Genomic DNA, 12,731 nt, shown 5'->3' with positions numbered 1-12,731 from the left:
AAAAAAACTTTCTGAATCTCTCATCCTATTACATTTCCCCCTTAAAGTGAACAAAAATTCTGCATGTTTAATGTAATACATTTGTCATTCATTTGAAATTCACTTGCTTTTTATCCTTTATGTACTTCAAAAAACCAATGACTTTTGACGGGGGGGAGGAGTAGAGAAGCCGAATGCTGAGTTCAGCCGCAGTGGCTGTGATACATAGAGTGCTACCTATATAACAAGTCAGCACATATATATATATTATACAGTATAACATATGTTTATATGTGCTAACCCCCCCCCCCCACACACACACACACACACACACCCACCCATTCCCGTTGCACTGCATAGTTGGCACAGCACCCTAATGGCAGCAACTACCACTGTGCGTTACCCACCAGCAACTCTAAAACTGCATGCTTATTTTAAGTTTACCCTAACCCCCCAGAATTGTGCCTCTTAGATGGTTTAACTGCTAAAACTAGATGGGACCCATGATACATTCATTATGATAAAGAAATGATTTATCTCTGACCCTCCAGAAACAATTAGCAGAAGTAAGCTTTTTTCCTCATTACATTTGTATATCCCAAACATAGAATGAGTTGGCTTATTAGTATACATGCATACTGCATAGTTATGAATATTCAGTGTCCACAGTATAATATGTATCTTAATAATTAATATGAGTTAATAGCAGGGACGTGCAGTCAGGGGAGGCAGGTGAGGCAGTGCCTCCCCTGTCATTAATGATTAATATAATAAAATAATACAAAAAATAAGTATATATATGCTTTGTATTATTATTATAATAATCATTTTTACTCCATTTTTCTTTATTTTTATTAGTTTAGGAGGCACCAAGTGCGGTGCCTCCCGCTGTCTGTAGTATAGTATTAGAGACAGGGAGAGGGCAGTGGGAGGGGCTGAGCACCCGGCTGCAAAAGCCCATTAAAAAAAGGTGCATATACGGCACCTATAGCGGTGCCTCAGTGAAAAGGATGTGCTTTCTGCCTACATGAAAGCACGCCCCTGTCACTGCGGCAGATGTGATTGGGGACAGTGGCACCTCCTCAGTGACAGGGGCGTGCTTTCATACAGGCAGAAAGCACGTCCCTCACTATCGCCGAGGCTCTTCTATAGGTGCCGCTTGTAACGATAAAGGGTGCAGGGGGTGCACTTGCTATGGGTCCAGGCCACCCTGTCATTTGGGGGGGGGGGGGGGCGTGGGCACAGCAAGGATCCCCCTGCACCAAGCGGAGCCGTGCCATAGCAGAGGCAGGGCACTGCCCTGTCTGCGGTGCGGCTGCTGCTCCCTCCCATCCCCGTCTCCCCGTCGGCCGGTACTGTCAGCCTGACTGACAGTACCCCTCCCTGTCAGTCCGGCATGGGCACACTGTAATTCGGGTCCCTCAGGATGCTGGGCAGTGGGGACGCTCCGGGGACCATCTCACATGTACACGGTGCTGGTGGTGCAGCAGGGTCATTTTGCGGTCCATTCGGGGTCCATACGGCGTCGGGGCAGTCCCTGCAGCTGATGGGAACTAATAGAACTAATATGCGCATATCTAATGAGTACCGTGCATATCAATGAGCCGCTAATTACATATGCGCATATGTAATTAGCGGCTCATTGATATGCACGGCGCTCAGTAGACATGCGCATAGTGGGAACTATTAGTTCCCATCAGCTGCAGGGACTGCCCCAACGCCTTATGGACCCCGAATGGACCGCAAAATGACCCTGCTGCACCACCAGCACCCACAGCACCGTGTACATGTGGGATGGTCCCCGGAGCGTCCCCACTGCCCAGCATCCTGAGGGACCCCAAGTACTGTGCCCATGCCGGACCAGATGCTTTCCCAGAAGTGCGTGAACCCCGCTGCCCGGATCCCCCACGCAGGTAAGTATCAGGGGAGGGTGGGCACAGGGGAGGGGGGCAGGGGCGGATTGGGATGTAAAACCAGCCCGGGAAATTTATGGAAGCAGCCCTGGGGGCGGGGTCTGCTGAGGGGGTGGAGTCTGTCAAGAGAGGGTGGATCCCTACGAATAGAATCTGATTCAGAGTTGCATGCAGTTGCGACCTTCCTTGTATTTTTTTATGCAGTTGCATATGCGACTTTATGCTAATGCTGCTACGCTGCCACCATTGGCTGCATTATTGAAACTTTCACCAGCCCTATCCTAGATGCAGATGATCCATCTCAGTATGGCCTCCAATGCGAGCAAATCAGCTTCTCTGTATGCCACCACTATCAGCAACTCGCCCATATCACTCCGATACATGCCCTAAGGCTTATTTCACACGCTCCGGCTCCTGCCGTGCGGCAAAATCCCACATGGCCAAAAGCCGTGCCGCACACAGTAGTTGTTAATGTGTCCATTCACACGGGACGCAACAGCCCGGCCGCCCGGTTGCAGCCAGATCCCACCACTGGAAGGGACGGCTGCCGGGCTGTGGCCATCCCTACCATTGTAAACTGCTGCGTGCGGAACGGCACCCTGGCCGTGCGGGATTTCGCTGCCCGGCAGGAGCTGGAGTGTGTGAAATAGCCCATACTGTGAATAGCTGACCCCCTGTAACCGGAAGGAAAGCATAACACATTTATAATAGACTTTTTATACCACCAAATACATAAATCTGTGTGCGTGTGTATATGTGGTAGGGAATATAGACTGTAAGCTCCACTGGGGCAGGGACTGATGTGAATGTTCAACTATACTCTGTACAGCGCTGCGGAATGTAAAAAACAGCTAATAAATAAATAAATCCCTGCACCACTGGGCCCAGCAGCACATTCCTGCAGGAGACGAGATGTGGGTAGACCATATGGGGCAGGCAGCTTCAGTGCTTCCCGCTGTACTTTGTATTAAAGGCGAGCAGTGCTTCCGGCACCACAATTACATTACATACGGCATGCTGCTCCTCCACTCATTAAGGGAGCGCCTCTCTCATACATGCTCATTACGGAACCTCCCCATACATATAAATTAGAGCAAAGCTTTTTGTCATATGTTTGGCTCTAAAAAAAATAGTATACCTATATATATATATATATATATATATATATATATATATATATATATATATATATATATTATATATCCATCCAGCGAAAATAATTGTTATGGTTATTGCTGTGCCCTGAGGAAGACATTATTACCTCGAAGGCGCTTGGCGCTAAATACAGCTTGATTTATTCTATTCACCTGCTGGTGTCCGTTTGCCTCCTTTCGCTGGATGGATATTCTATTTTTTGGAGTGCACCCGGATTGAATATTTATTGCGGAGTGCCGACATAGTGGACTGTATATATATATATATATATATATATATATATATATATATATAACACACGGAGTGGCGGCACTCACTGTGAGTGCCGCCGCTCCGAGTGTTTATTTTTGAACTGCAATTTCTTGGAGGGCACCGCACAAATTGGATGATTGAGTAACCTGGAGTGCCGAGACCATAACATTGGTATATATACACAGTGTGTGTAAGACAAGAACAGGCGCTCCTTAGTGCAATAACTCTTTTTCAAAAACACCCATAAAGCTGCAAGCTTTGGAGCTTACCGAGTCAACCAGACTGAAGGCCAATATGCAGAACACCGTAATGCCCATTACACATTATGCCACGACGTAATGCCCATTACAAAATATAATGCCACCAGTAGTGCCCTTTACACAATGCCCCATTAGTGCAATTGGTCCATACACACTGTACAATTTTTTTTACCAATGTTGTGACCAATTTCTTCATTTTGGCCCTTCTGAATGAAATTGGTCAAAATATCTTTCATTCTGCAAGCGACGAACGGCGAATGATGATGCGCATACCTGCCAGTTGCTCATCAAAATTGTTCGTCAAATGTGCATGCAGCTCAATTTGGATATTACACCCAGTAATGCCTATTATACATAATGCCAACAGTAGTGCCCTTTACAATGCCTGGAGTAGTGCCCATTGCAGTATGCCCCCATTACTGTAAACTGTGTAATCAAGTCGAGTCCAGCCCTGAGCCCAACATCTGCCATCCCGCCACCAGCGCTGCTGAAGACGGGGAGGAGAGCACATCCTGCAGTGGTGTTGCCGACAGTAGTGGCACTGCGTAACGCCCATACCAGTTGCCGACAGTAGTAGCGCTGCGTAACACACTCACCAGTTGCCGACAGTAGTAGCGCTGCGTAACACACTCACCAGTTGCCGACAGTAGTAGCGCTGTGTAATGCCCACACCAGTTGCTGACAGTAGTAGCGCTGCGTAACACCCGCACAAGTTGCCGACAGTAGTGACACTGCATAATGCCCTCACTAGTTGTTGACAGTAGTGACACTGCATAATGCCCTCACCAGTTGCTGACAATAGAAGCACCGCATAACACACTTACTGTTTGCCGACAGCAGTAGCACTGTGTAACACACTCACCAGTTGCAGACAGTAGTAGCGCTGCTTAATACCCTCACCAGTTGCCGACAGTAGCACTGCTTAATACCCTCACAAGTTGCCGACAGTAGTAGCACTGCTTAATACCCTCACCAGTTGCTGACAGTAGTGACACTGCATAATGCCCTCACCAGTTGCTGACAATAGAAGCACCGCATAACACACTCACCATTTGGCGACAGTTGTAGTGCTGTGTAACACACTCACCAGTTGCTGACAATAGTAGCGCTGTTTAATACCCTCACCAGTTGCCGACAGTAGCACTGCTTAATACCCTCACCAGTTGCCGACAGTAGTAGCACTGCTTAATACCCTCACCAGTTGCTGACAGTAGTGACACTGCATAATGCCCTCACCAGTTGCTGACAATAAAAGCACCGCATAACACTCACCATTTGCCGACAGTAGTAGCGCTGCTTAACACACTCACCAGTTGCCAACAATAGTATTGCTGCTTAATACCCGTACCAGTTGCCGACAGTAGTGACACTGCATAATGCCCTCACCAGTTGCTGACATTAGAAGCACCGCGTAACACACTCACCATTTGCCGACAGTAATATCGCTGCATAACGCCCACACCAGTTGCTGACAGTAGTATCACTGCGTAACCCCTGCACCATTTGCCAACAGTAGTAGCGCTGCGTAATGCCCACACCACTTGCCGACAGTAGTGACACTGCATAATGCCCACACCAGTTACCAACAGTAGTGACACTGCATAATGCCCACACCAGTTACCAACAGTAGTGACACTGCATAATGCCCACACCAGTTGCCGACAGTAGTGACACTGCATAATGCCCTCACCAGTTGCTGACATTAGAAGCACCGCGTAACACACTCACCATTTGCCGACAGTAGTATCGCTACATAACGCCCGCACCAGTTGCTGAAAGTAGTATCGCTGCGTAACGCCTGCACCATTTGCCAACAGTAATAGCGTTGCATAATGCCCACACCAGTTGCCGACAGTAGTGACACTGCATAATGCCCACACCAGTTGCCGACAGTAGTGACACAGCATAATGCCCGCACCAGTTGCCGACAGTAGTGACACTGCAATGCAGTGTGGGCATTATGCAGTGTCACTACTGTCGGCAACTGGTGTGGGCATTATGCAGTGTCACTACTGTCGGCAACTGATGAGGGCATTATGCAGTGACTGCATAATGCCCTCATCAGTTGCCAACAGTAGTAGTGCTGCATAATGCCCGCACCAGTAGTAGTGCTGTGTAACACCAGCACCACAACTGTATTTACCTTTAAAGCTGGCTGCTGGCTGTACTTCTTTCAAGTTCTTTCATTAGTGTGCCCGTGTAGCTCCGCCCCTTCCACTCGCGAAGCTCCGCCCCCTTCCACTCGCGAAGCCCCGCCCCTCCACTTCGTGTAGCTCCGCCCCCTTTCCAGGATCCGCTGTCATGTCATGATTGATGACATCAAAGGGGGTTGGGAGCCAGGTCGGAGCTCAGCTCTGTGTGCTGCCGGCGCTGCTGGCTGCCTCAATGCAGTCAGTGTGACAGTGTACTGGCTGCCGGGCAGCCACAGAGCCTGACAGCAGGGGGGTGTACAGCAGGGAGGGCAGCACATCTCATGGCCGGCGCCTCCCTGCCCACAGGTAACAGTTCACAGTGACAGAACCGCGGGAGCAGCTGCGTGTCGCCGCACATGCGCACCAGCCCTCCCGCGGCCATTTTTACTGCTGGCTTCTTACTTTTCACCAGCCCTCCCGCAGCCATATTTGTTTAGGGAAAACTGCTGCGGCCGCGGCCGTGCGGTCCGCGGCCCAGCCAGGGAGGGTGAGCGGCCGCTTTAGGTCTATTATGGGCCGGCCCACCGGGAAATGACCCGGTTTCCCGGCAGGCCAATCCGCCCCTGGAGGGGGGGTATATTACTGGTTGATTACCGTTTTGTAGCTTTCACAAGGGGTTCAGTGTGAAAGGTACAAAACCGGTAATTAACCAGTAATATACCGTTTACTACATGCAGTGGGAAAGGGGTTAAACCTGCTTTGACCCGTTTAAAGAACCGTTTAAAAAAACGGGTCAAAGCAGGTTTGGCAGTGGGAAAGCAGCATAACAGACGTGTGATTTTGTGTACAGTGACAGAGGTTTGTGTAAAGTGATAGAGGTGTGTGTATGTGTAAAGGTGATAGGTGTGCCTGTATCTGTGTGTTTCTGTAAAATAAGTGTGCTTTTATTGAAAGTTTCTAACTAAATTAAAGTATATGGGCCAAATGTACTAGCCGGAGTTCAGTGGCTGTTTGAGATGCCGGCTGAACTCAGAGGTTGTTTTCAAGAGGCAGACATTTACAAGGAAAAACCATGATTGCCTTTTAAAAAAAACCTCAGACTTCAGCCGGCATCCCACACAGCCCACACAGCCACTGAACTCTGGCTAGTACATTTGGCCACAAGTGTTCTTTTAAGGAAAAGAGGTATGTGGGCAGACAAATGGGCAGACCCTGTGGTGCCTTGGTGGAGTGAGCAACGGCGGGGTCTGTGGCAAGCACTGCGTCCGGGTTGCTTCTGCGCTGTCAAGCAGGAGCTGCTCTGCCGGTCTCTGCAGACAGGCAGCTCCTGCACCTGCCTGTCAGCGCAGAAGCAACCCGGACCCAACGCTCACCACAGACCGCGTTGTCGCTCGTTCCACCGAGCCAGTGCCTCACCGACCACTAACCTCACCGCACGTCACTGGTTAATAGGCGTTTCTCATGAGAGTTTCTAAAATGATTAAAAGACCTGCTCCAGGTTTCAGTTGTGGCTTGCTATCCACTTTTGTTATTAATTTTGCAAAGGATCCTCATCTAAAAACACAGGGTACAGTTCCATTTGTCCTCCTGGCCCACAAAGGATGTTTATTTGTCATTTACCATTACTATATACATTTCCAGGTGGCATGACGTGAATTTTGCCACTTTAACTTTGGCAAAAAAGTGCCCATACACAGAGCAAACCTGTTTTGCGAGGCAATGGGCGGTCACCCCAAAAAGTATGTGCTGAACTTACTTTTTGAACTAGATCGCATTGCTTATAGTTCAAAACGCACGCTGCTTTAACACATTGCATATGTTTTTAACTGAATGCAATACGATCTAGTTTAAAACACACTGAGCACATCGCTCCATGTATGGGCACCGTAACCTGAATCTTTGCTTCATCTGGGTGGTATAATGTGATTTTTGGCTCATTCCATTTGAATTTTGGCTCATTGTGTGTCGCATAATTTTGGCTCATTTCGGTTTTCCTCCCACATACCAAAAACATACTGGGAGGTTATTTGGCTTCTAACAAAATTAACCCTAGAATGTCTGTGTGTGCATGTACATGTGGTAGGGAATAGAGATTGTAAGCTCCTCTGGGGCAGGGACTGATGTGAATGGTCATATATTCTCTGTAAAGCGCTGCGGAGTATGTACGCGCTATATAAGAAACTGTTAATAAATAAAAAATAATACTTTATCTTAAATTAAGCCCTATTTGGGGGGGGGGTATATATTAGACAATATTTATGGGGGAAAAGGGGTGTTTTCAGTGGAGTGCCAACAAATATTAATCCCACTATCTGTGGCCAATATCAATCCCATTATTTCTGGCAGAAAAATAGTCCTATTGGCACTAGTGCCTAACTAATATTGTAAGAATCAAGAAAGAAAAAGTAAATGGTTCCCCCAAATATTTTCACCAGACAGGTTTAGTGGAAACATAAAAGCGAGGGGCCACCAGTGCGGAGGTCAACCCACCATCATCCCACCAGAAAAAAGACACCTTGGCCCCCTTTGTGGGTCGAATCAGCCCTAGTTTCATTAGCACTAGCGACTTCAGTACTCCATAGCCCTGGTGGGTCAAGCTTAAGGCCCCCATACACTAGCCGATTTTGGTCAGATTTTGGCCAGATCAGTTGGATCTGGCCGAAATCGGACCAAAATCGGCAAGTTTTGATGTCCCCTCAGATCCGATGCACGGTCCCGTGCGCATCGGATCTGCGTCGGGTGGTCGGACCTGCTGCATGTCCGACCACCCGACTTGGGACCTAGTGGGGCGGCGTGGCGGTGGAGGGAGCAGGGGACGCTGCGGGGGACACAGGCGGCATAGAGCCGGGCAGGGGGAGCCGGGAGCTGTCAGTACTGAATAAAAAAAAAAAGTCCATACAATGAATGGGCGGCCTGTGATTGGCTGAGCGCTCTCTCAGCCAGTCAGCAATTGGCTGAGAGAGCGCTCAGCCAATCACAGGCTGCCCATTCATTGTATAGGCTTTTTTTTCTAGCACTGACAGCTCCCGGCTCCCTCTGCCCGGCTCTATTCCGCCTGTGTCCCCCGCAGCGTCCCCAGCCCCCCCTGCTCCCACCAGCAGCCCTGCTCTGTAGCCCCCCCCCTGCTCCCCGGGTTTTTTACATGTGATAAATCAAGACGATTTATCACATGTAAAAAATGGCACATCAAGTGCAGCCGGGGAAGCTCAGGGGGAAGTCGGGGGCCTAGTGTATGGGGGCCTTTACTGTTGCTATCATAAAAAGATTTTTCTGATACCAGGCTAGGCACAAGCACTATAGCTAGATAAAGTTACAGGAGGAGATCCCACATTTCTATTTTCTTTATTTAAAACTGTGCAGCATAATAAAGGAGAGAGAGAGAGAGAGAGAGAGAGAGAGAGAGAGAGAGAGAGAGAGAGAGAGAGAGAGAGAGAGAGAGAGAGAGAGAGAGGGCCAGATGTACTAAGCTTCAAAAGTGATAAAATGAAGAGTGATAAACAGCCAGCCAATCAGCTCCTACCTGCCATGTCACAGGCTGGGTTTGAAAAATGAAAGGTAAGAGCTGATTGGCTGGCTGTTTATCACTCTCCATGTTATCACTTTTGAAGCTTGATACATCTGGCCCAGAGAGAGAGAGAGAGAGAGAGATGCAATAATAGCTATCTCACCGGGCTCTGAGACATCTTTTATTCTGTTTCTGGTGTAATCTCACCGGGCTCTGAGACATCTTTTATTCTGTTTCTGGTGTAATTCCACACAATATTGCACCCGGCAAGTTGTATATTTAAAAATGTTAAACTTCTGTGCTTATATTCTTTTATATATGCAAAATGCAATGTTGCCCAACCATTTCTTCTTTCAAAAATCACACTCTGTCCCCTTTGCCCCTATGTTGGGGACATGGGTAAATCACATTGGATGCTAGGAATACCTAGCATTTATGTATTGCAATGTTCTTAGAGGCGTCAGTGAAATGAAAGTATAGGATTTCCAACCACTGTATGATATATGTATACAGTAAGTTACTGTCTATAGGGAAAGGTGTGGCATATTTGATGGTATTCTACATATCTACATATCTTGTGATTGTACGTATTATTAATAAAATACATTTTGTAAAATTTAGGATATATTTATCCACATACATTGTAGCCAATAATCCTATGGCATATGGATCAGTGGTCAAGTTAAATTAGTGATTCTGACAGCCCTTGATCATATATTCTATAAAACTATTAGTACGTCAGGAAATTTAAGTACTGTATAAACTAACAATTTGGTCATTAATTTACCAAATCAGGAACAGGTGATTCTATATAAGTGTGTTGGATAGAAATTGTGATTGGACAAAAAATTGCTCTCCAGGAGAATACATAAATACAATCAGTGGCGGATGTTATCTATGGGCGGTAGGACAGCAGACCCTTAGACAAAATCCATGACTGCACTGGCTTCACAGTGACTGACAGTGACTTCCTATTGGATGTCCTACCTGCATTGCCTGATTAACCAATAGGCTGCAGTCTATGGTGCTTTTCAGGTGACAGCTGAGGAATAAAATTAAGGCCTACCTTAGCTATCACAGGTTCCAGTGTACTGTGGGGTGGGGGGGGGGTTCTTAAGGTGACTGCCCGATGGCTGTGCCAATGCAACTTACTGATGGAACCATCACTTTATGTACAGTACATTGTGCTACAGTGCCAGCTGGGCAGCCTAAAGCCAAAATAGCCTTCACATGCCACAATCATTAGATCCTACATGCCAGTTGTATAAGCTGCATTACATGCGCATCTGTAGTATGACTGGCGAGTACCTGAGTGCCCATACAAGTGTGTTTAGCAGCATTACAAGGGGAGCTACATGTGTATTAGCCTAGGACACGTGGAACCTTTAACCAGGCCCTGCCTACCTGTCAGTCACAGACACACAAGGCAGTTCCATTGGGACGTGTGCTCTATCTATGATGTTTTTGCAAGTTGTGGCATTATAAGTAGAAGAGTTCCCGAAAGCTTACGCAATTGATGTATTATCTAGGTGTAAAGCTTTTTACATCTAAATTTGACATTATGAGCATGAAATGCAGGATGCACTGATTAAAATAGCTGACCCTAGTTAGTACTCATGGGAATAATTATTTGTCTGGTGTGACTCTTCTGCATTTTTGCTTGTGCACCTGTTTCATCTGTTTGTTGTCTTTTACTATAAAACTGCCAAACTGTTGCTCTTATCTGAGGTTATAACTACTTTATCTTACTCTGACTGAAGCCTCTACATATTTTGTTTTGATAATCATTATGTTGTTTTATTTTGCATGACACAGTGGCTTTAGGGTTCACTTGCAGATACGTAGATCTAGGGACAAGCATCCAAAAAAGTAAGCTTTCAAAAGCTGCTTATAATAATAGCATACCCTTGTGCTGAGGCCTACGCATTGCAGTATACATCCACTTTGGAATTAGCAGGGCCTCAACTATGGATGGGCTAGGGGGTCACATGACCCAGGTGCTGGATGTAATACCCATATGTGCACACAGGGCGGGAGGGTCAGGTGGAGCGGATCAAAATGACTGGTTTGCCCTGAGTGGCGATAATCCAAGTAGCACCTTAAATTAAGTAATGTATCCACTCACACAATGTTCTTTCTCACACAAGATTCACAGTAGTGATAAACTACTTTAAAAATGAATGCACAAGATTCTATAATATACTGTTTGTGCAATCACTGATGATGGCAACAATTAACTTAAAGGGGAATTACTAACCCAAACAGAAGCGGCTAGCTAGCGCTTCCAGCATTGGAGGTTTCCTCAGCAGGAGAGGGCTGTTTGGCTGTGGGGAAAAGGGGGCATGGCCAATGTCGGCTGTGGTAAATTGGGAGGTTATATGGTGGGTGTGTCCATGGGTCGTGCCCACTGTGGATTAAACCAATGTCCTGATTGTAGACACCCAAAATTCAGGACTGTTCTATGAAAAGCACGATGGTTTGTAGGTATGGAACCAGCATATATTACAGCTATTAAAAGAGCCGTATGTGCTTACTCATCTTAGAATGATCCAGTCCCATGCATGTACAAATGGGCTGCTTGTAGATGCGCATCTGGATCGAATCAGGATCAAATGCATTTCATAGTGATTCAATTTGCTTATATAAGCAAATCGAATAGAAAAATTGACAAAATGGAACTGTGTGTACACTACATTACATGCATACTGACATTGCTGCTGATATTACTTGTCATACTACAATCAGATTTTTACACTTTGACTTTCAACTATTGTACTTTTCAGCAATATTTTTATCTTCAAACAAATATTTAAACATTAGAAGAGAATAGCAACAGTGGGACAGGTATAAAGTTCTTATAAGCTAACAGGTCCAACAGTACCAATCACAATATTGGTTACTTATGAAAGACATGCAGATTGAAGGTAGAATATCTAGCAGCCCATACACGGTCCGTTTAACGGATCCGTTTGGGACTTAATTAGCACACATCGGATCCCTAGTGCATGCAGTGTGCATGCACTGCGATCCGATCCGGTGTGTACCTAGTACAAAAAGTATGTGCAGCACATACTTTTTGTACTGTACTATGTGATGCGCGGGAGCGCGCATCGCATAGTACAGAACGGAGCCATACACAACTTACCGTGTATGGGCTCCTTTATGCTGATTGATGCGTTACCCATTATTTCTTATTACATACTGTATGTTGTTGAACATTTATTTCAATAAAAAATGTAATATGTTTCAAAACAATACATTCACTGATGGGTATTTGTGTGAGGCATTTGTAGATATCTTTAATGAAATTTAATAGGACGAGAGATTCAGAAAGTGAAAGATTTGGTAAGAAATCTCCAGTGTTTTTAAAGCGGCAATTATTTACACTACAAAATCAAACTGGTTTTGCAGTGTTAATGATTGCCGCTTTAAAAACACTGGAGATTTCTTACCAAATATCTCACTTTCTGAATCTCTCATCCTATTAAATTTCACCCCTTGTATTGAATATTGCTGTAGGTATGATTTCACTGGT

At 46.2% G+C, this 12,731-nt stretch overlaps 1 protein-coding gene and 1 long non-coding RNA gene across 6 annotated transcripts in view; one reads left to right on the top strand and one right to left on the bottom strand.

Annotated features, from left to right (window-relative positions):
• The window catches only part of LOC146062681 (uncharacterized), a 56,855-nt gene extending 50,743 nt beyond the window's left edge, over positions 1-6,112 (bottom strand). The window contains exon 1 of the long non-coding RNA XR_014471460.1: positions 5,703-6,112. This is a non-coding gene — a long non-coding RNA (uncharacterized LOC146062681). The remainder of the gene's footprint in view (positions 1-5,702) is intronic.
• KCNMB2 (potassium calcium-activated channel subfamily M regulatory beta subunit 2) overlaps positions 1-12,731 on the top strand; it is a 521,316-nt gene that overhangs the window by 366,658 nt on the left and 141,927 nt on the right. The gene's annotated exons all lie outside the window — the stretch shown is intronic.

This window comes from Crinia signifera, chromosome 3 (assembly GCF_055691185.1).
Source record: "Crinia signifera chromosome 3, ASM5569118v1, whole genome shotgun sequence".
Taxonomy (NCBI): domain Eukaryota; kingdom Metazoa; phylum Chordata; class Amphibia; order Anura; family Myobatrachidae; genus Crinia; species Crinia signifera.
Note: the sequence above shows the minus strand (reverse complement) of the source record. Positions and strands in the feature narration are given on the sequence as shown.